The sequence below is a fragment of the Diplotaxodon limnothrissa genome, linkage group LG5, assembly GCF_057381915.1.
Source record: "Diplotaxodon limnothrissa isolate DT_005_m linkage group LG5, D_limnothrissa_male_GT1.1, whole genome shotgun sequence".
Classification (NCBI taxonomy): domain Eukaryota; kingdom Metazoa; phylum Chordata; class Actinopteri; order Cichliformes; family Cichlidae; genus Diplotaxodon; species Diplotaxodon limnothrissa.
In genome coordinates, this window is record NC_140600.1 from 29,547,594 (window position 1) to 29,568,743 (window position 21,150).

Sequence of the window (21,150 nt, forward strand, 5' to 3'; positions counted from 1 at the left end):
ACTGCAAATGATAGTCAAAGATGGAAATGTAATGTGTAAGAAAAAAAATGACCAAAATTAAACAAAAAAACTTTAATTGTTATAATTGTTACAGTTTTAGCCTTGAGTTGGTAACAGCTGATAGTTGTAGCAAGTCAATTTGCCCAAAGTTAAAAGTCTTTCAACTGTAGGAAGCAGCAAGCCTTAAGCAATTACTGTCACAAATGCAAAAAAGTAAGATCCAGCACTACATCCGTTTACTAAAAAAGGCATGAGATGAATCATTATTTTTGCATTACTTTAACAAAGAAGGCTTTAAAATGAATGCAATTTGAATCCCATATTGTGGGAACTCGTACTGAGATAGTTGAAGAGTAGAAAGAGGTTATAAAACAATCATGTAATAGCTAATGGTGACCATAAACAGAATTAACAGTAGGGTCTGATCTAATGAAATTCTTAATAATTGAAACTTCTCCCTATTTATGCGACGACAAATACGGTCTTTATAAGCTCCCTTGGTACTGTTAACAATATAATACCAATTAAGTTAACAGCGTGAATTGAAAGTGCCAGTGCAGACAGACACTGTCACAGTTTATCAGGGAAGTGAAGAGAACAGGGGGAGTGAGAAAGAAAGAAAACAGACTTTATGAGAGAGGATGCCTTTGCAAGAGAGAGTGAGAGAGTGAGTGAGGGGCACATGAAGAGAAAGCTCTGTGTGTCAACATGATTAAGTCACAGTGTCTCATCATTATTTCATGGCCCAGCTAAGACACATTTTCCACTGCATTAGCCTTCTCTTTTAGCCTCAAGCACTGCATACACACACATCTGCAACAGAGTCCCTTAATTAGACATATGCTTTGACACACAACCGTTTTAATTTGTTTTGAAGTATTTGAAATTGGAGAACGTCATTGCTTTATTCACGAAATCATTTAATGCTTACTTTTTTTGTCTGCCTCTTTGTCCCAGTCATCCACCGAGGAAATAAATGCCAGTTTAAACTTCATCAAACATGTTTTTAGATTCCAACAAGGCCAAATCAAGATGGCTTATGATGCTTTGTAGAATATTGGCAGCATTTAACTGCAAAATCCTTCTGTGGTGTTGTAGCATAGCTGTTGTGATGAGAGCTTAAACTGTACATCGCCCACTGGCTTGTGAAGTCTTATCTTGAAGCTAGCTTTGAAGTGAGCATTTTGGTCCAGACATGACAAATAAGGGGACATCTGACTAGGAAACTGCATGTTTATGTTGTAGGTAGACCTGGCCTAAAGCTTGCACTGTTTTAAATAAAAAAAAATGACCTTAAACTACAACATAAACTCATCTGCACAGTGTTTACTGAGGCTACAGATCAAGTGAGCTAGGCTGTTCTCCTTTAGATGTCTATGCATTCTTACCTTTTTATTGTAACCTAATGATTTGGTTACAAATCATCACGGAATTGCCGCAAATCATCACCTGTTATAAATTGCAAATAATTCAGGTTTAAAGGGCTTTGCATTGGCTTCATTTTTCAGACCTGGATGCTACATAACCGAATTTCCCAGAGGAACCCACCCGAGGGATTAATAAAGTTTTATCTTATCTTATCTTACATCCATCTTTTACATACAGTCGGTGGATAATGCTGACGTGTCAAGCAAGTGCCCATTTTCTTAAAAAGACTAAGAAACAATGGCTGAGTCACACCTTGTGACTGTGGCTCTGCCTTTTCTCGTCACTACAGACTTGGTGTTGAGAATTAAGGCTAGTTCCAAGCTATGAGGCAGGTGAGACTTCCACAATCCCATTATTGAGGATATAGGATACAGAGAGCTGGAGCATTGTTTACTCATAAAACATGCACAGGTTTAAAATGCACAGCAGATTGCATATCCATATATCCATATATTGATATCTTTAATACACACCCTCTGAATAGGGTCTAAAATATATGATATGGTTTTGATTATGCTTCTTCAAGCAAGCCTTACATCAACTGGGAAATGAATTTGAAAAACATGGGGAAAAAATTCATCCATCTGCATTCCGTTTGAAAAAAATAACCTCCAGCAAAGGGTGAAAACTAGGAAAACACTATTTTTCTCACAGATATGAAAATAACTGTTATAAATTAATCAATACAGAGATAATTAGCCTTTATCGCCCCCTCGTTGTTCAGTGATCTCATTAGAAATGAAAAGAAATCAAAGTGAACTCATTAGAACAGAGGGATAAACAGGCAAAGGGGGGCTGTGGGGTATCTATCAATATTCAATATCAGAACTGCAATTTTAAGGACCACAATCAGGGCACGAGAGAGAGAGAGAGAATTGGCTCACAGCAGTAGCCAAACATTCAGTATGTGTGTGTCAATGCCCCTGATCTAGTTTTGAAATTCAGCACGACTCCTCCCCTCTCTGCACGCAAACATAATCACATGTTCTCAGTCATAAAATGCATTTCCATAATGAAAACATAACACTGCTACTCGAGTGTGATCTGAAGCATAGGCGTGTGTGTGTTCTTGTGTGAAAGTGGATGCGATGGTGAGAATGTGTTGCGGCGGGATGGTACGTGTATGGGCTCATGTATGTGTCATTGCTTTTATGCATCAGCCATTATTGTTTGCGTCTGTGCATATGGTAACGTGTGAATTAGTGTGACACCAAAACAAGCATAATCTCTTTGTGTATGAAGTTTAGCATTAATGTATAGGATATATAAGGATATATAATCAATTAATAATACTGCAGCCTATGCATACATGCACAGATAAAGATACACATGCACAGAGAACAATCACCCCATGTGATGCCTGTTATATGATTATTAATCAAAATTCCCTTAAAATGGGTTTGTGATTCCCTTATTGTTTAAATTTGGCAGCACTGGTTTGCTCTGCTCTTTGGCACTCTGTAGTTTTCTGTTAGTCAGCAAACGTGTTTCCCTAAAATTGTCAACTTCTATGTCATAGCATAATGGAAAACAACTTAGTTTCCATCATCTCGATTAAATAAACCACTTTTCTGAATTACAATAAAATGCAGGAAACAGGAAAAGCATTCATGTTTCACTTACACTCTCGTGAATAGTGTAGCCTATACATGAAAGGTGGCTCATATTGAAAACTGAGCTACATGTACCCAACAATCTGCAGCTCTCTAAATGTATCTGTAAAAGCATAAGACTCCTCCTGTGGGTTTCCAGTAAATGCTGGTGTATTGATGCATGCTGCTTTTAAAAGCGGCTGATATAAAGTCATTGTTCTATCAAAGAGGTTTTTCAGTATTATAGCGCTATTACAGTATCATTTATTGTACCCAGACTCTACTCAATATCTTATCTCATGCATTTTTGTTAGTGAGTCATAATAGTTCCCTTTCTCTATGCTGTGCTGTTTACTTCACTGACATTTTGTTCCTAAAAATAAAAATTAAAAAATTAAAAAATGCATTTGGAAAAACAACGAAGTCTTCCAGGTAGCTAGGGTTGTGCCGATGGATGATGATGTCAGGGACTGACGATAGCCAACTTTTAATGTAATTTCCCCATTGATAGATTAAATTAATGTCATTATTATGAAATGGGCATGCAATGGCTGTGTATGGAGCAGTTACAGTGACCCATCATCATCAAATCTGAGAAAACCGGAGATTGTTCCTAACTGCTGGATGGATGTTTTAAGCTAGAGCACAATGTGACAGTAAATTTGCAGAAAAAGTTCAGCTTTGTTCAGCTTTGAACATAATGTAAACAGCGAGGAGAGTGATGTGAAAAATTTTGCACAGATAAAGACAAACAAACTGGACAATAACTAAACAAAGAACCAGCAAACATTACAACTTTTAAAAATGTTGTCTACCGTCCCTCAAAGGTGAGCACTGTAACGTAAAGTTCATAACTGCAACTTTGCATATCGCTACCTCTTGTGACAGAATTTACCGATGCCAATGACTCTGAGAAAACTATTTTATTGCAAAGTTTTCTGATTTTAAATGCTGATGTGACTGATTGGTCTTTAAGCAGATGGTTTGGTGTCTTCAGTGCCAGAGCATCATTTGTCTTTCAGTCTGCTGTGGTTTAACCACAAAGAATGATCTCAGTCTTACTTTAGCCACTTAATTCCTCCCTTGTAAGTGTTCTCTCATTTTTGGATGGTGTCACATTTATTTGCATGCTATACCTTGCTGGCAGCCAGCGAAAAATATTTAACCAAGATTAAAAAAAAAAAAGAAGATCAACTCCAGCTCCTTGCAGTCAAACCTATGATTTTCTGGCAACAGAATTTGGAAACTGTTTTGCAAACTTGTTTTTCAGTTGAGTAATTCCAGTTTTGCATTTAACAACTCCAATATCCCAATGAAAGCTTTAATTTTTTATTTTTTATTTTTTATTTTTTTTTACAACTCATCAGCGGCAGTTATTGTCAACAAATTAATAGGCAACAGAGAAATTACAAGGACTTATTGTTGTCACTGCAGTTGAGATGTAATTTGTTTGGCTGTCAACAAAACAGTCTCACCAAAGCTTAATAATCAAAATGATAATTACTTTATTACAGTGCTAAAGGTTTGCACAAATGAGGTTTAAAGAGACAAGTGTGAACACATTTCAAAAGGTAAAAGCAAATTGTGGAAACTCATAAATTTAGAACCTATTGAGAGATGGAATCCAGGTAACAGAACTACAGCATTACTTCCTCCCCAAAGGTTTCAGTCTATTTCTAATGGGATTGTATTTTTAGGCCACAATTTATCAAAGAGTGAATATGGCCTGATTCATTTAAAATGTATTATCAACACAAGTGCACGATAGCATGTAATTACCCAAATGTAATATGTGTCGTCTAAGTATGCTGTAAAATGATACAATGTCACTTAACAATATTAATGAATATTTATGTTTTATAAGGAAGTAGGTTATTGAGGAAACATGCATGCAGAAGTGATTTCTCTGCTTGAGCTCATTTAGCCTTTTGGTTAGATTACATAGATCAAATCAACTCTATATCAACATAATAGATGCACACACACACACACACACAAACACACACAGTCATTACGCAAGCAACCTAGCTTTCATCCACAAACGCTCGTAAACATGAGGATATAGCAAAGCAAAGTTTGAGTTTCTTTCTTTCTTATCTTTTCTTCTCGTAATTTTTTATAACTAACGTATCAGTAATTAGACTCTGCAACCATGTTCTACCGTTTTGTGCTAGTTCTGGTCGTTTTTCTTAGTTTATTTCTACTTTTTTCACGCGTGTCTGGGGACCCAGAGCAGGGATCCTTTGTTTACAGTAAGGATCAGCTGTTAGCGCTGCGTCCCGCAGCAGTACTGCCGGCGGACAGACCCGACATTCCCAGCGAGCTGAGGAGGAAAAGACGGGGGTGTCGTGCTGGGAAGGAGCGCCGTCGCCCGAGAAGGAGACGTTATCGACCATCTCTTCCTTCTGTAATCATTGGAAACGTAAGATCTTTGCCCAATAAGATGGATGAGCTCACGTCGCTAACCTGGTCACAGAGGGAGTACCGGCAATGTAGCATCATGATGCTAACGGAGTCGTGGCTAACACCGCTAACTCCGGACACAAGCGTGACACTACCGGGATTTCAGATGCTGCGAGCGGACAGGACGAGAGAGAGCGGTAAGAGGAAAGGAGGGGGACTGGCAGTTTTTGTGAACGACAGATGGTGTAACCCTGGGCACATCACTGTGAAAGAACAACTATGCAGCAGAGACATTGAGCTGTTAGCCGTTAGCATGCGTCCGTACTATCTGCCCCGGGAATTCTCGCATGTTATCGCAATAACAGCGTATGTCCCCCCCTCGGCCAACGCGGATGCAGCCTGTGACACTCTCCACTCAGTGGTCAGCAGACTGCAAACACAATCTCCGAGAGCCCTTCTCATAATATCAGGGGACTTCAATCATGCCTCTTTGGACTCCACACTGCCCACCTTCACCCAGTATGTGACCTGCTCAACCAGAGACAATAAAACACTGGACTTACTGTATGCCAATGCTGAAGAGGCATACAGTTCATCACCTCTCCCTCCACTGGGCAAATCTGACCACAACCTGGTGCACCTTGTCCCTGTGTATGAGCCCTTAGTGCGCAGGGTGCCACCAGCCACCCGCACAGTGCAGAGATGGTCAGAGGAGAGCGAGGAGGCTCTTAAGGACTGTTTTGAGTCGACTGTGTGGGAGGTGATCTGTGACGACCATGGAGAGGACATCGACAGCCTTACTACATGCATTACTGACTATATTAATTTCTGTGTGGATAACACCGTACCTACCAGGACTGTACGGTGTTTCTCCAACAACAAACCTTGGATTACCCCAGAAATTAAAGCTGTCCTCAAGCAGAAGAGGAGGGCCTTCAAATCCAAAGACAAAGAGGAGTTGAAAAGGGTGCAGAGAGAGTTGAGGGGACTGATAAGGAATGGGAAGGAGAGCTACAGGCAGAAGATGGAGAACCAGCTTCAGCAAAACAACGTTGGTGAAGTCTGGAGAGGCCTCAGAACCATCTCAGGCCACAAACAGCAGAACTCTCTGCCTGGGAGGGATGTGAGGTGGGCAAATGAACTGAATCATTTCTTCAGCAGATTTGATTCAACCATGAGACAGTCTACAACATCGGCTGCAGACTCACCCACCCCCACTGCTGCTGTTCCACCTCTGACACCTCAGACACTTCACACCTCCTCTATTCACCCTGCTCACTCCCCCCCACCCCCAACAACAGCATCCAATACACACTCAACACAAGGCTCCAGCCTGTCTCTCTCAACCACCCAGGTTAGGAGGGAACTGAGGAGGATTAATGGCAAGAAGGCAGCGGGCCCAGATGGCATCAGCTCGAGGGTCGTCAGGTCCTGCGCGGACCAACTGTGTGGGGTGATGGAGCACCTCTTCAACCTGAGCCTGAGGTTGGGAAGAGTCCCACAGCTCTGGAAAACCTCCTGTGTTGTACCAGTGCCAAAGACTTCACGCCCCAAGGACCTCAACAGCTACAGGCCGGTGGCTCTGACATCCCACCTGATGAAGACCCTGGAGCGGTTGGTCCTGGCTCAGCTTCGGCGCCTAACAAGCTCATCACTGGACCCACTTCAGTTTGCCTACCAGCCTGGCATTGGAGCGGATGATGCCGTCATTCACCTCCTACATCGTTCCCTCGCTCACCTGGAGACCGCTGGAAGCACTGTGAGAATCATGTTCTTTGATTTCTCCAGTGCCTTCAACACTATTCTTCCCTCGGTTCTGAAGGACAAGCTGGAGAACTCTGGAGTGGACCAGTACCTCACTACCTGGATTTTGGACTACCTCACTGACCGACCACAGTATGTGAGGACTCAGGGCTGTGTGTCGGACAGGGTCGTCTGCAGTACGGGGGCCCCACAGGGAACGGTTCTGGCTCCGTTCCTCTTCACCATCTACACTGCAGACTTCTCCCACAATTCCACCCAGTGCTTCCTGCAGAAGTTCTCTGATGACTCTGCAATAGTCGGCCTCATCACTGATGGGGACGACAAGGAGTACAGAGGACTGACTCAAGACTTTGTGGACTGGTGCCAGCTGAACTACCTCCAGATCAACGCCAGTAAAACCAAGGAGCTGGTGGTAGACTTCCGCAGGCACAAGCATTCTCCACTGCAACCACTGAACATCCAGGGTATGGACATGAGGCTGTGGACAGCTACAGGTACCTTGGTGTTCATCTGAACAACAGACTGGACTGGACTCATAACTCAGACGCCCTCTACAGGAAAGGGCAGAGCAGGCTGTACCTGCTGCGGAGACTCAGGTCGTTTGGGGTGGAGGGCCCACTCCTGAAGACCTTCTATGACTCTGTGGTGGCTTCTGCTATCTTTTATGGTGTGGTCTGCTGGGGCGGCAGCATCTCTGCTGGGGACAGGAAGAGACTGAACAGGGTGATCCGAAGGGCCAGCTCTGTTCTAGGATGCCCTCTGGACCCAGTGGAGGTGGTGAGTGACAGGAGAATGGCGGCTAAGCTGTCATCCCTGTTGGACAACGTCTCCCACCCCATGCAGCAGACTGTGACAGCACTGAGCAGCTCCTTCAGTGGGAGACTGCGGCACCCACGGTGTGGGACGGAGAGATTTCGCAGGTCTTTCCTCCCCACTGCTGTCAGACTCCACAACAAAGACTTTAACTGAACAAACACACACATCCACACATGTGCAATAACACTAAGTGCAATAATCTTTTCTGGCATCGTTGTATTTTTACTCAGTTGTATATAGCATTCGTATTCTATTTTTATCTTATTGTATATTTTTATTCTATTTTATTCTACTGTATATAGTATATTATTTTATTCTATTCTGTACAGCTGTGTACTGTATTTATTCTTATTGTATTCTAATTTTTGCGTCATAACTTTTGCACTGTCCACTTCCTGCTGTGACAAAACAAATTTCCCACGTGTGGGACTAATAAAGGTTATCTTATCTTATCTTATCTTAAATCCCCATAAGAGCAAGTTGGTGCCCTGAAAATATCCACTTACGGACACAGGAACATATCTTCTAATGATAACACTTATTTAGACAGAATTCCCTGTCTTTCTTATGTTGAAATTTTCATTCCCCAGAGGCACCAATAGCAGCCATTAAAGCCTTTCATGTCAGCAAAAGCTAACGCAGTTGGACAGGACCCATGAAGCCACAAACCAAAGGAGGGCACCCAGAGGCGTCAGACTCTAAAGAGTCTGTTTACTGCTCACTTAGATAACATCAACTGATCCTGAGCATCACTGTATGTTCAAGTATGTGTGCTGGAGCAAACCCAGGTCATGTTACTCTGTGTTCATATGTGAGTTGTTGTGTGCTGAGCAAAACATTTAGTAAACCAAAAGTGGATAGTAATGAACTACTATGTGAAGCTGAACTTGATTATTTCCATTTCTCAGTACTTCTACACCATATCACTGGGAGATGTTGTATGCAAATTAAAATCTCAACAGTAACCTGAGGTGGCTACAGAAACTGAATGTAGTTTTGATCTAGCTAAAAACTGTAAATGAATCATAAACATAACCGAGGAACAAGAAATCAAAGGACGTACTGTATAAACTGTACACACATATATTTAATATGGTTTTTATTTTTCCTATATTTCCAGTTTGGTGTACTTTGTGTGTTTAGAGCTCAGTTCACATTTCCAGGCATACAAGTATCCAACAGGAAAGTCTGAAAAACACAGGTATGGCTTAATATATGAGTGTGTATGCCTCTGCATGTGTAGGCTTTCACTGAATAAAAGTGAGTGTACTTTACTCACGCACGCCCATCCCTTAGTTAGCTTGAATTAAATCCACTGTCAGCTAACATGCCAGGAGCTTTAAATATTCCCATTAAGTCATTTAAAACATATGCTATTATATGCTATTTGCTCCCATGGTCTCCTTTCACACACACACAAAGACACACACACACACCCCAAGGCAAACAAACTCACTGGCTATCTAAATGCCATTACTACCACCCGAATACGCTTGGATAATAAGAGAAAGGAGGCAGAGATTTGTTAGAGTAACACACAACTGGAACAGATGGATATGAAGTCTGTGTGTGTTCCAATTTATAAGTGTGAGTGTGAGACAAAGTGTTTGGTGGTGGCAGAGGTGAAATAATTCTGTTCATGCAACCAAAACTTGATTTAAAGAAAAAAGCCAAAGTTGCAAAGTGAAACGTTTTGGGATTTTGCCCGAGTCACATCAACGGTTTTGTCTGGAGACGAGGGAATGGTAAGGGAGAAAGGATGTTTACTATAAACACGGGTGCTACTTTTACAAGTACTTTATTAAAAAGGGGTCAAGTAATTTAAAACACGGAGGATACTGGTATGTTTATATACAGTAGCTCTGTGAATTGAAAAGCTTGGAGTTCGAAAGTCAGCCCAGTGAAAGAAGCAGTGAACCTAGTGAACCTATGCTAAATCCAATTTATTTGTAAAGAAGAAAAAAATTGAAACTTGTACCAAAATACTGGTAGACCAAAGGTCACAAGTTGTAGTTGATTCTGAAAGGTCTTTAGGAGGGATCTCCAGTGTTTGTATGAGAGCAGAATGTAAGTGAAAAGGAAACGAGCATAGAGCCCTAAAACAGATGGAGTGCAGGTGTTAAAGATATGATCTGGTAACATGCAAATGATAACAGGTACTGGTGTATGCAAAGAATTTCATGTAATTGTTTTGGTATTTTCATGTTTTGCATTCTTGAATTCAGTGAAAGACCAAAAAAAATAAGAGGTAAACAGTGAAATTTTTGTTAGTGTCTGCATTACGTAGAACTAATGCCAACATAGGAGCTACGGAGATGCGCTTGGTTGCAGTCCTCCAAAAAGTCGACAGCGTGTAACCTGACGGCAATGTCAGTGTCTGTAGCTACAATACTGACTGGTTGGAAATTGGCTTAAACTGGAAAGAGACAGACAGCTGAGCTAACAACATGAGCACAAGCAGTGCTGTGGTGAATTTTCCACCTTCTGTCTCCTCTGGAGCAGCGGCTAAGCTGAAGGACTGACAACAACAGAAATACAAACAAGTGTAACCAACAGACTGGTTGTTCTACATATTCCTGACACTGGCGCCAGATAATAATAGCATTTAAACATGGATCTGGAAACCTCTGCATAGCACAGATGCAGTACCTTGCCAGGTGCTTAAGCCAATTATTGAATACTCAAACCACTCTGAGGGAGCAGGAGACTCAGTGAATGACAGCAAATGATCGAGATCATGAGCAACGCATAAAAGAGTCAGGAAATGAATGAGGTACTTACAAACAGGCAAGTTAATAATTGAGGGGAAAGTAAATACGTGTATGAGCATGTTAACTGAGTAACCATAAATAATTAAATGAGGGAGTAAACATATGAGTGTGTGAAGCTGTTTTCACAAATTAATTCTGGATGATATTGGGAGAATCAGTCTGAGACAATCAAACATCACACTAAGCACCGCTAACTGTCCAATCAAACTTTTCAGACATATGCGTTCTCACATGCACATCAGTTGCATAATGGCTGCTGGGCAAGTGAGCCAAGGAGCAAGCAGGCAACAGAGTAACTAAGTATCATATTACACAAATGTGAGAGGGAGGAATTGAATTGGTGAAAGGGTGAGGACATGAGTGAGGAAGCAAATGTTTGAGTGAGTAAAACAATGGTGAATGATGAAGTAGGCAACGAGGGATGAATGATAAATTTAGTAACTGAGAGAAGTTAACGAGTAGATCAGCGGTCCCCAACCTTTTTTGCGCCACGGACCGGTTTATGCCCGACAATATTTTCACGGACCGGCCTTTAAGGTGTCACGGATAAATACAACAAAATAAAACTAGTACCGGTACCGAAAAAAAGACGATTTATTCATAACACACGTGAAAAGACCCAGGAAAACCAAGTTAACGATAAAAACGATAACAAAATAATGCTGAAAACCGATAAAAAACCCTGAAAACCACACATTTCACACCTGAGCCTCAACTCTCGCGGCCTGGTACCAAACGACTCACGGACCGGTACCAGTCCGAGGCCGGGGGGTTGGGGACCACTGGAGTAGATGACTTAGCAAACTAGTGAAAAGCAGATAAGTGAGAGGATTATCAACGGTTGTTGCTTTCAATCATACTTTCTTTGCAGTGTCTATGTGCATGTGTGTGCGTGTGTGTTAAAGTCTTAAGAGAAAGGAAGTGTTTTCCTGACGGGCCTATAGTGACTTTAATTGTCTGCAACATGAATCAATAAGAGACCTGCCTCATAACCTTAAGTTCTGCATGAAAGAACACAGAAAGCAACATCGCCACCAATCTGTTTCACTGGCTATCACACACAACCACAGACACACACTTCAAGCTTTATGACCACACACGACACATGACACATGAAAAAAGGCCCTCACATAAAAGCCAGCGTCTGCATGTATTGTGTGTCAGTATTGAATTTGACCGGACAGAAGGGAAACTCCAAAGTCAAAGTGGAAGCATCAGAGCATATAGGAGATTTTATTCACTACATTTATATACCCACAACCATATCCGCATTGTCCACCCATACCCATTCACTTCACGACAGTTTGAAACAAGCAATCTAAATCTGATAACAAGAAGTTACCAAAATAAGTAGTTATTTGTCTCACACATAGACATAAATTGTCTGATTTATGTTCTTTATGAAGCTGCAGTAATTTTCTTCCACTTCCCAAAACACACTTTAACCTCACCCAAGTCAAGTAAGCACAACACACACAGAGACATGTTTACAGCACAAACAAAATAGATATACACACTTGGAAATTGAGTTAACCCTGTTTGGCCCTTGACTGGCAACCAAAGTAGCCAGGTCTGTTCTCAGTTTAACATGGTTTGACCCAACAGATTAACAAGGCCTGTTTATTAGAAAGGAGGCCATCTGAGTCACCCAGGAGCTGAATTCTCTTAATCCCATTTGAGACAGAGCCATGGTGGTTTGTAGAAACTAGGTAACCTTATTTTGGCATGGAATGAAAACCAAGGTATCTCTGTTTTGGGTTTAAAAATGGTCTAGGCTATTTAAGATCAAGCTAAAATAGGTGCTGTGAATACTCAAATGTGTGGAATAGGGTTTGACTATTTTTGTCAAAGCCTCTGCGATTTCACAGACATGCTCAATGGTTCTTTTGATGCACCCGCTTGATGCAATAATCAGTTATGTATTGATACTTTTAAAGGACTCCTAGCCATCAAATTTAAAAGTACTAGCATAAGCATGATTTTTTTTTTTCAATATGCAGGGTTAGTATTATGAAAGAACCTATTTTAACCCCTTTTTCCTAAAGGTAACCAAGTACAGGACACTCACCCAAAGCTCTCTCTGCATCCACTTTCTTACATGAATGTTGTCAGATACAGGGATTCTGGGCAGTAGTACCAACCACAAGCCTCAACACACCTCTGACATCTGACCAACATTTATTCTGAAGGGAAACGCTGGTTCCCCTTAAAGTTAGAGTATGAAATGTAAATTTCTTTTTAAAAAATGTCAACAATCCTTCCATTTTTTTTAAATTGACACTCACTTGTGTACCACAAAATCAGCTTCACAGGAATTGTTTACAGAACAAGCTAATTCATTTGTTAAAAGAAATGTAGTTTTCTGTTTAGTTAGTTGCACATGTCAGACGTTGTGAACCAACAAATATTTACTATTTTAATAAGAAAAAAGAATCTTAAATTGATTAAATTGTATTTTAATCCTAGAATTTACATATATATGTGTGAATTTCTTTTGTAAAGCATTTTATGTTACAGCAGTCCCAGTCTATATGTCAGGGACTTTTACTGTGAAAGGAAGGGACAGGAAGAAATCCTTTTGGTACATGCCTAGAACAAGTTGGATATCTGGTATTAGTCAGGGAGTGACAGGTCTAATGTTCTCTTTAGACTACTGATTTGAAAAGGACTTCAGTGGGACTTTAATGTATTTGTTGCTGCTAGGATACAAAATTGTGTGGAATTACATAAAGTACTGTAATACCTACAGTATTTTTAGATCAAAGAAAAGAGCTTAAAAAAAGCAATGTTTATCCATATAAATGAGAAACATACCTGATCTTGACTCATAACCCTCTCAGTAACCTTGGTGTAAAGAGGATCTGACTGTGCCAGATATTAGCAACCTTGTGAGTCACAGTCATAAATGTAATGATGAGCTTTCCACCACTTTCCAATTGGTTGAATCACCATAACCAAAGCAGTGCATCATTATTGTTAAACATCCAGTTGGTTTTGTGTCAGCAGACATATGTGGGTTACTCAGCCACTTATGTCATGCATGTGACATTGACATAACAGATTGTCAGAAATTTCTAAACTTTTAAAATTGTTAGACAATCTGAGTCACAGTTGAGTCATTTGGAGAAAAGACACACATACAGGAGACAATGGTACCCAGTGATAGTCACACTCACTCTCAGTGGAACCCAAAGCCTCTCTCTGTCACACACACACCTCCACAGGGGTACTGTAGAGTTTGTGAAATTCCTGATGTGGTCCTGTTGCTATTAGCATGCTAATCCTGCTCTGGATTACAGTGCTGTCAGAGCGCTGCATTAATAAACCACTTCCACCTCCACCCTGTTCACTCTTAAACTCACTTTCATGGTTTCACAGGCACAAACGCGTATTCCTCTGCTTTTTGACACTCACTGTAAGCAAAAAAGTGCACACATGTGCACGATGTCTTTGTCGCAAACATGCACTCGCAGCACAGAGGAATTTTAATCCTAATACTCTCATTTACACTCTGTCATGTTTTTGGAGGAATTTAGAGCCACAGAGAGGAAGAGATTCTGAGTCATCACAATAAGCAGCACTTTGACAGGAGATATGAGAGTGCTGTAGGCAGTTTGTGAATACCCTGAAATCCTTATGGGGCATCAGAGTAGTAACTTTCAGATGTTTCTTTTTATTAAATAACAAGGTTTCAGAGTGAGGTTCACAAGTCATTTGACCAAGGGTCAGCGGTCATACTGCTTGTCATCAGTGCACCTCCATCTGCGATTAGTTGTGTGCCTTTAGTAATGTCAATAGTTCAACAGCGTGGGGGCAAAATCTGTCATGCAGAATGGGTACTAATGCAGTTTTGATCATTTAAAAGTCTGCACTTGCCTTTACCCAAACTTTAAAGTTAACGAGACTGTACGGCTCCAACTGGCCCTTTCAAGGGCACACAAACACAGGGCCATGAGGATAAGCCCTCATACACACACACACTCATCTCTAACACATACAGAGAAAGAAGCAGGCCAACAGAAAGACTGATATCTGTGCACACACAAACACACACTCCTGAATCCAGCTCTGGAGACTCTCTCACACACTCTCTGTGGTGCTCATTAGGAGAGGTAGCAGGTCCAGCCCTCCTCCTGGCAAAACTACAGGGTGGACCAACTCCCTCCCTGTCCTCCTCTCTTCTTTCTCTCCTCTTCTCCTGTCAACTTCAGCGTTCCTCTGCTACTCTTTCACTACTCTGTCACTTTCCTTTTCTCTCTCTGCATGTATTTTTTTTACTCTTCTTTTTACTCTCCTGTCATTTTTTTTACTTTTATATTATATTTTGCCCACATTTTCTTTGATTTTTCTTCTTACTACTACACTCGCTTACTGTTTCATCATTCTCGTGGTTTCTCGACTGCCCCACTTACCCCTGTCCTACACCTCTCTTTTTTTAATGCCAACTCACCTCATTCCTTTCTTCCCTCGAGCAAGTTGTTTCTCTTATCTCGTAGTCTTATTATTCTTTTATCCTGGACCTTAGTTTCACTGCCAACATTAGGCCTATCACTAAATCAGCTTTTTTGGCATCTCATAAATATAGTTTAACTGAGAGAATACATGCCCCAGCAAAATCTACAGAAGCTCATTCATGCTGTATTTCTCGAGTTGACTACTGCAATGCTCTTTTTATTTGCTTCCATAAAAAGATCTTGATGCTGCAAGAATTTTAACAAAATCCAGGAAGACAAAGCCTATCAGCTGCCTACAGTGGCTTCTAATAAAATACAGGATTCAATTTAAAATATTATTTACTCATTATAATTCGCTAAATGGCTTGTACCCAAAATATATATAGGATTCTTGATGAATTAAGGTATAATCTGAAATCTGATCAGTTAGTACTGTAGTAGAGAAATGTGAATCTAAAAAGAGTAAAAGGCATTTAGCTGCTATGCTGACAATCGTTGGACTAACCGCTAACTAACCATTGAGGACAGATCGTCTCCAACCTTAGCTGTTTTAAAAAAAGCTCATTTAACGGAGTAGCTGTACAATCATTTTTATTACTGTTGTTTTCATTTTTTTTATTGTTGTTGTTACTGTTATTAATACTATTTCTGTCTTTTTTTCCTTGTTTACTCTTTTATTTTTGGTTTTAATTTTATCTTTAAAGCATTTACAATGACTATAGTGTTTGAAAGGTGCTATTACTAAACTTTAGTTTAGCAGTCAATTTCACAGCGGCTCCTGGTTACCTCACAACCACTTACTAACTGGTTTAGAAATAGACATTTTTCTCTAGCGACCACTAGTTGACAGGTGATCACCTGCATATATGTTTCTGGAAATTTAGATCTCACCAAAGCAATGTCTTACTATGTTCATTCAATATTTTTGACACTTCTCAATGTGTTTTGTTACATCTTGATTAATTAGTGAACTGTGAGCCTAAGCAGTCCGTAAATATTCATAATTCAGTGGATTTCCTGCTTATATTAGTAAAGCGTTAGAGGGAAACTTGCCATATTTTGCTATGAACTTTTGTCGATGTTGGACACCAAAGCTATGAATGCGTCAGTTCAAGTAATATTAGCAGACTGAGATTTGGAAATATATGTCTTCCTAAACAGGAAGCAGACATTTTATACCCAACATGAAAGGATCTGACAAACTGTGACACATGTCTCTGACACAGTGAAAGACGTGTAAACAAAATAAATATGAAAAAAGCAATACTTGTATAACTAACTTGCTCTGATCACTCATTTTCAATGCAAATGCAGCCAGTCACACGGTGCTCATGCTGCCACATATTTGAACTCGTGTTTGTGCCGAAGAACGAGTTTAACTGCAAGCATATTCTCATTGAAGTTTGTCAGCTACAATTTTCTTTGGGAAACATGTAACATTTATGAGCCACAATCAAGTCACTTTTTCAGAATATCTAATGTAGAGTCGCCAATACAGAAACGGAAAAATGTCTTGATGACAACTAAATTGTGGGTGCAATTACAGTATTCAGAAACACATTGTAAAGAGCCATAGAGGATGAGTCTGCACCACTTCTTAGCAAATGATTAGAACATTTTGTTGTTTGTCAAATCAAACAGTAGAAAGGGGAAGTGATGGTGACATTGTTTTACCAGCTTTTCTTTCTTTTTTGAAATATAGATTGTGACTGTCTGAAAACAAGCTTTGGTTTGATGCTTTAAACTGTAAAATATCTGTGAAGGTTCTCTGTCATCCAGGTCATTGTAGTCAAAGGAGCTTGCAAAAAAAGCGTCTGGACTTCTTTAAGTTGCTTGAAGACGTTTCACCTCTCATCCGAGAAGCTTCTTCAGTTCTAAGGGTCAAATGGTGGGGAGTCCCAGATTTAAACCTAGTGGGAGTTTCCCCCCACAGAGGGACAAAAGGACCCCCTGATGATCCTCTAATCGCCTGAGCCAAGGTGTGAAAATGGATGTGGGTCCCAGTCAGCCAGGGTTTCGGGTGAGCTCATTGTAATGAGCGCCCTCTTTGGGGGGATACTCCCACTAGGTTTAAATCTGGGACTCACCACCATTTGACCTTAGAACTGAAGAAGCTTCTCGGATGAGAGGTAAAACGTCTTCAAGCAACTTAAAGAAGTACAGACGCTTTTCGTTGCAAGCTCCTTTGACTTTAAACTGTAAACAGAACTTTCTTATTGTTGCTGTGTGTTATGTTTCTGCCTTTTTTTTTTTCATTTTATTTTGAAGCATCTCTTTCTATTTTGAATTCAGTTCAATTCATTTTTTTTAACTGGCACCAATTAACAATAACAATAACCTTAAGGCGCTTCATATTGTAGAGTAGAGAATCCACAACATCAAAGTGGTAATTATTTATCGAACATATAAGGCAGAAAAGCTGTGACAGAAGGAAAGGTGGAGACGAAAGAGCTGAGCTAATCAGTCAGTTTATCAACATCCCATCCAAGAATTTGAAAATAACGTCAACATTCATATTATCACTGAGACAAGGACATCTGCTCCGTCGTGGTCTCCCTCCAATTTCTTGATGTGTTTACCAAATGATTTCAGTCTTTTTTAGACCCTGCCATTCCTCTCTGGCCCACTACTCACGATGAGCTTGCTTTCTAGCACCTGGCACATAATCCCTCCAACTTCCAGTCGTATAACACTGAGTCAGTCAGATTCATCTTACTGTGTATGACTCTATGTTCAAACTGGAAGTCACTTGTGAATACTGCTAAACCCATTTCAGGGTTTTCAAAGAAAGCACGTGACCCTCAGGTCTTAAGATTCACAATAATTTAAGAACTACATTTATTATGGAAATATTGCTTATGCATGATTAAAAATATATAGTGTGACTGACCTTGACATTTCAAACTAAAATTAAGTTTGTGATTCATGATCATATCTATTTTTAAGCCAGTTGTTTTAACTGCTTGCAGACACTGGAGCTCGGCAAAGGATGTCTGATCACCATTAAGATTAGTATACACAAAAATACATTCTAGTTAACACTTTTGTGCTTGACCTTTGATGCATCGCTGCCAGTTGGTGAAATTTAACAGAAGACAGAACAGTATGGTACAAATATCCACTGTATTTTAATTGTTATGAGCCTATAATTAAAATTACATGAATGTCAATGCCAACTCAAACGCATCCCTTTGAAAAAGTATTAAAGGTTTCCATTAACGCAACTGCCCTGTACTTATTATTAAAATAACTGCTCTAATGCTTACACATAGACACAAAAGATACAATTTTAATGTCTCGTGAGTTCGAGGTTTTCACTTCACAGTAACACTCACCACACACACACCACATGGCTGGCAAATACAAAGCACATCTACTCCACATGATTTACCCTTGAGCAAAAGCCAGTTTAATCCCTGTAAATATTCATAACGGGGAATGTGTAGGTTGAAGTGGCCCTTCACTCACACCTCTGGCAGGCTTAATACTTAATTTAAATTAGCTGGAATGCTGAAAGCTCCTCTTAGCAATGCTTTAAGCCATCACTGAGCATTTAGTCCACTTCAAATTGTGAAACTCACATAATGGCAGATAGAGGCTGTGTAGGTCCTCTTTATCTCAGTCAGTAGCTTTTGTCCTGTCTTGGACAAAATCTAGAGTAACCGATGGTAGATTCAGACCAATTTCCACAACAACGTTACCTACGGTTCCCGATTTTTTCTTTCTATTAAATTCTGCATACATTTGTTTTTGGTGCCCACTGACCCCTTCTGATTTCCATGAAGCATGTCCACAGATCTGTTTTATGCAAAACAGGACAGTTAAGTTTGAAAAGTGTTGGGGAAAATCAGACACTTTATTTCATATTAGCTTCTCTTCAGTGGCTCACTATTAAATCCAGAATTCATTTTAAAGTTACACTAAGTCATTTTTGAGGTAATTTAACAGAAAAGAAACGATAGAATCATAAACATATATTGATTAGTGTCTTCCAACAAATTAATGCATTTCAAATTCAGAATGAATCCATTAAAAGAAATTGGAGTGGGCGCCGGTTTGTGAAAGTCATCACACCATCCTGAATACACTGGCCGAGACTGACTATGCCGTTCCACCTAATTGCATTTTATGTGTGACTAGAGACCAGCCACATACGTAGTAAGTTACTTAAAATGTAAAGATCATACATAACTCTTAAAAATGACTTCTGGAGATAAGCCTTATGGCCGGACAAGATGAGAACTTTTATATCTGGAGAAAAGTTCTTGTCATGGCTGACCATAAAACTTTTCTCCAAAATACATTTGGCTTATCCATGTGGGCAGCTGCAAATTCCAGTTGAGCTTGAAAGTGTTGATTTTGGAGCAGGAGCTGCTTTCTTGATCAGCATCCTCTCAGGCAATGAGGATGTAAAACTCATTTCATTGCGGACAGTAATGCTGGTATTCCAGCAGTTTCCAGTTCACAGCATGCTGGAGCCTTGTTGGTTCTTGGGTTTTTTTTCTGAACATCCTACATTTTATTTTATCTGACGGTGAAAGTTTGGGTCTTCTTTGGTACCCTGGCAAAGTGGGGACACATTTAATAACTTGTACTTAGAGTTGTTTTAACTGATGATCCTGGAATCTGCAGTTGGTTAAAAATGATCTGTTAAACTTTTATAATGGAGTTCCAAATGCCCTGTCATCAAGCCTGTTCAAAATTTGTGGACTATGCTTAAAAGCTGAGTTTATGCCAAGTCTACCAATTCTGCCTGTTCTTTCATCAAAAGCAGATTAGCTCCACACACACATGCTCACACACACATTGACCTGCAAGACTGGTCATGGTAAAATATTGACACACACATATTGAGTACCTATCTTGCTTACTCAATCTCTCTGCAGACTAACGTGAAACAGTTATATGCAGAATGTATTCCTTCTCCCTCCATGACAAAGATTGATTACAGTTAGTGGATTTATTGGAAAAATTAGCCAAGTTTGCTCCTCTCAAGTACACAAACACACACTTACACCCATTTTGTTTTACTCATTTTATAGGGACATATATCTGATATCTGTTTATAGCCTCACACTCTGGGGAGACCCTATAATTTGAATAAAATGAAAACGACAATCTGTATTCCAACAAAAAGGGGGGAAAAGCTACATTGTGCATGAAAGCACATATAAATACAAATGCCTGTGAGGTCATCATTTGTGGTCATGCACCTGCATAAATCAGTGTTCGTTGTCTGAATGTCACTGTGTGTTTTTGTTTTTGTGTGAGTTTTTACTACCTGGGGTCATGTTTTTGAAACCAGGTCAGCCTTTCACCCCAACAAGAGAGCAAGGACAGGCATACCCATGGGCTCCTATGTGTGTTGTTATGTGTGTGTGTATTTATAGTAATGCACAGGTGCACAACTCTCTGACATCTCCCCTCTGCTTTTTCATCATTGTCCTGATTTTATATGTGGATGCATTGCTGTGTCTCTAAAAGTGTGTACTGTCCTGTGTGTTTATTCTCCCCAGAGCCTGCCATTGGCCTATTTCAGACTGAAATGTTACATAGTGATGGTTTTTTTTTTTTTACCTCGATCAGAGTCCAGCTAACCTGTAAATGACCTTGGTCCAACAAAACTAGCTGGACCTACCACTCAAAAATAGTTTTTCATAGCAGGTGCACTAACATTGAACTGATGTGGATGTAGTGGGCCTCCTTTTCTACAATAATGAAAATGTGTTTCCCTGTCACAGGAAAATTAAGATTCAGATTTAGATATTATATGAGTACAAAATATTAATGTCACATTGCTCCATGTAAATGACAGTCTATCAATGTGATACAAAGCAGTTTGATCTTGCATCACACGGATTTAAAAACAAATACCAAAACCTGGGATTGGGAAATGCTTAAAGATGGGTCAGAATGACTACT

At 40.1% G+C, this 21,150-nt stretch overlaps 1 protein-coding gene across 1 annotated transcript in view; it reads right to left on the reverse strand.

Annotated features, from left to right (window-relative positions):
* ptprt (protein tyrosine phosphatase receptor type T) overlaps positions 1-21,150 on the reverse strand; it is a 317,310-nt gene that overhangs the window by 266,423 nt on the left and 29,737 nt on the right. The gene's annotated exons all lie outside the window — the stretch shown is intronic.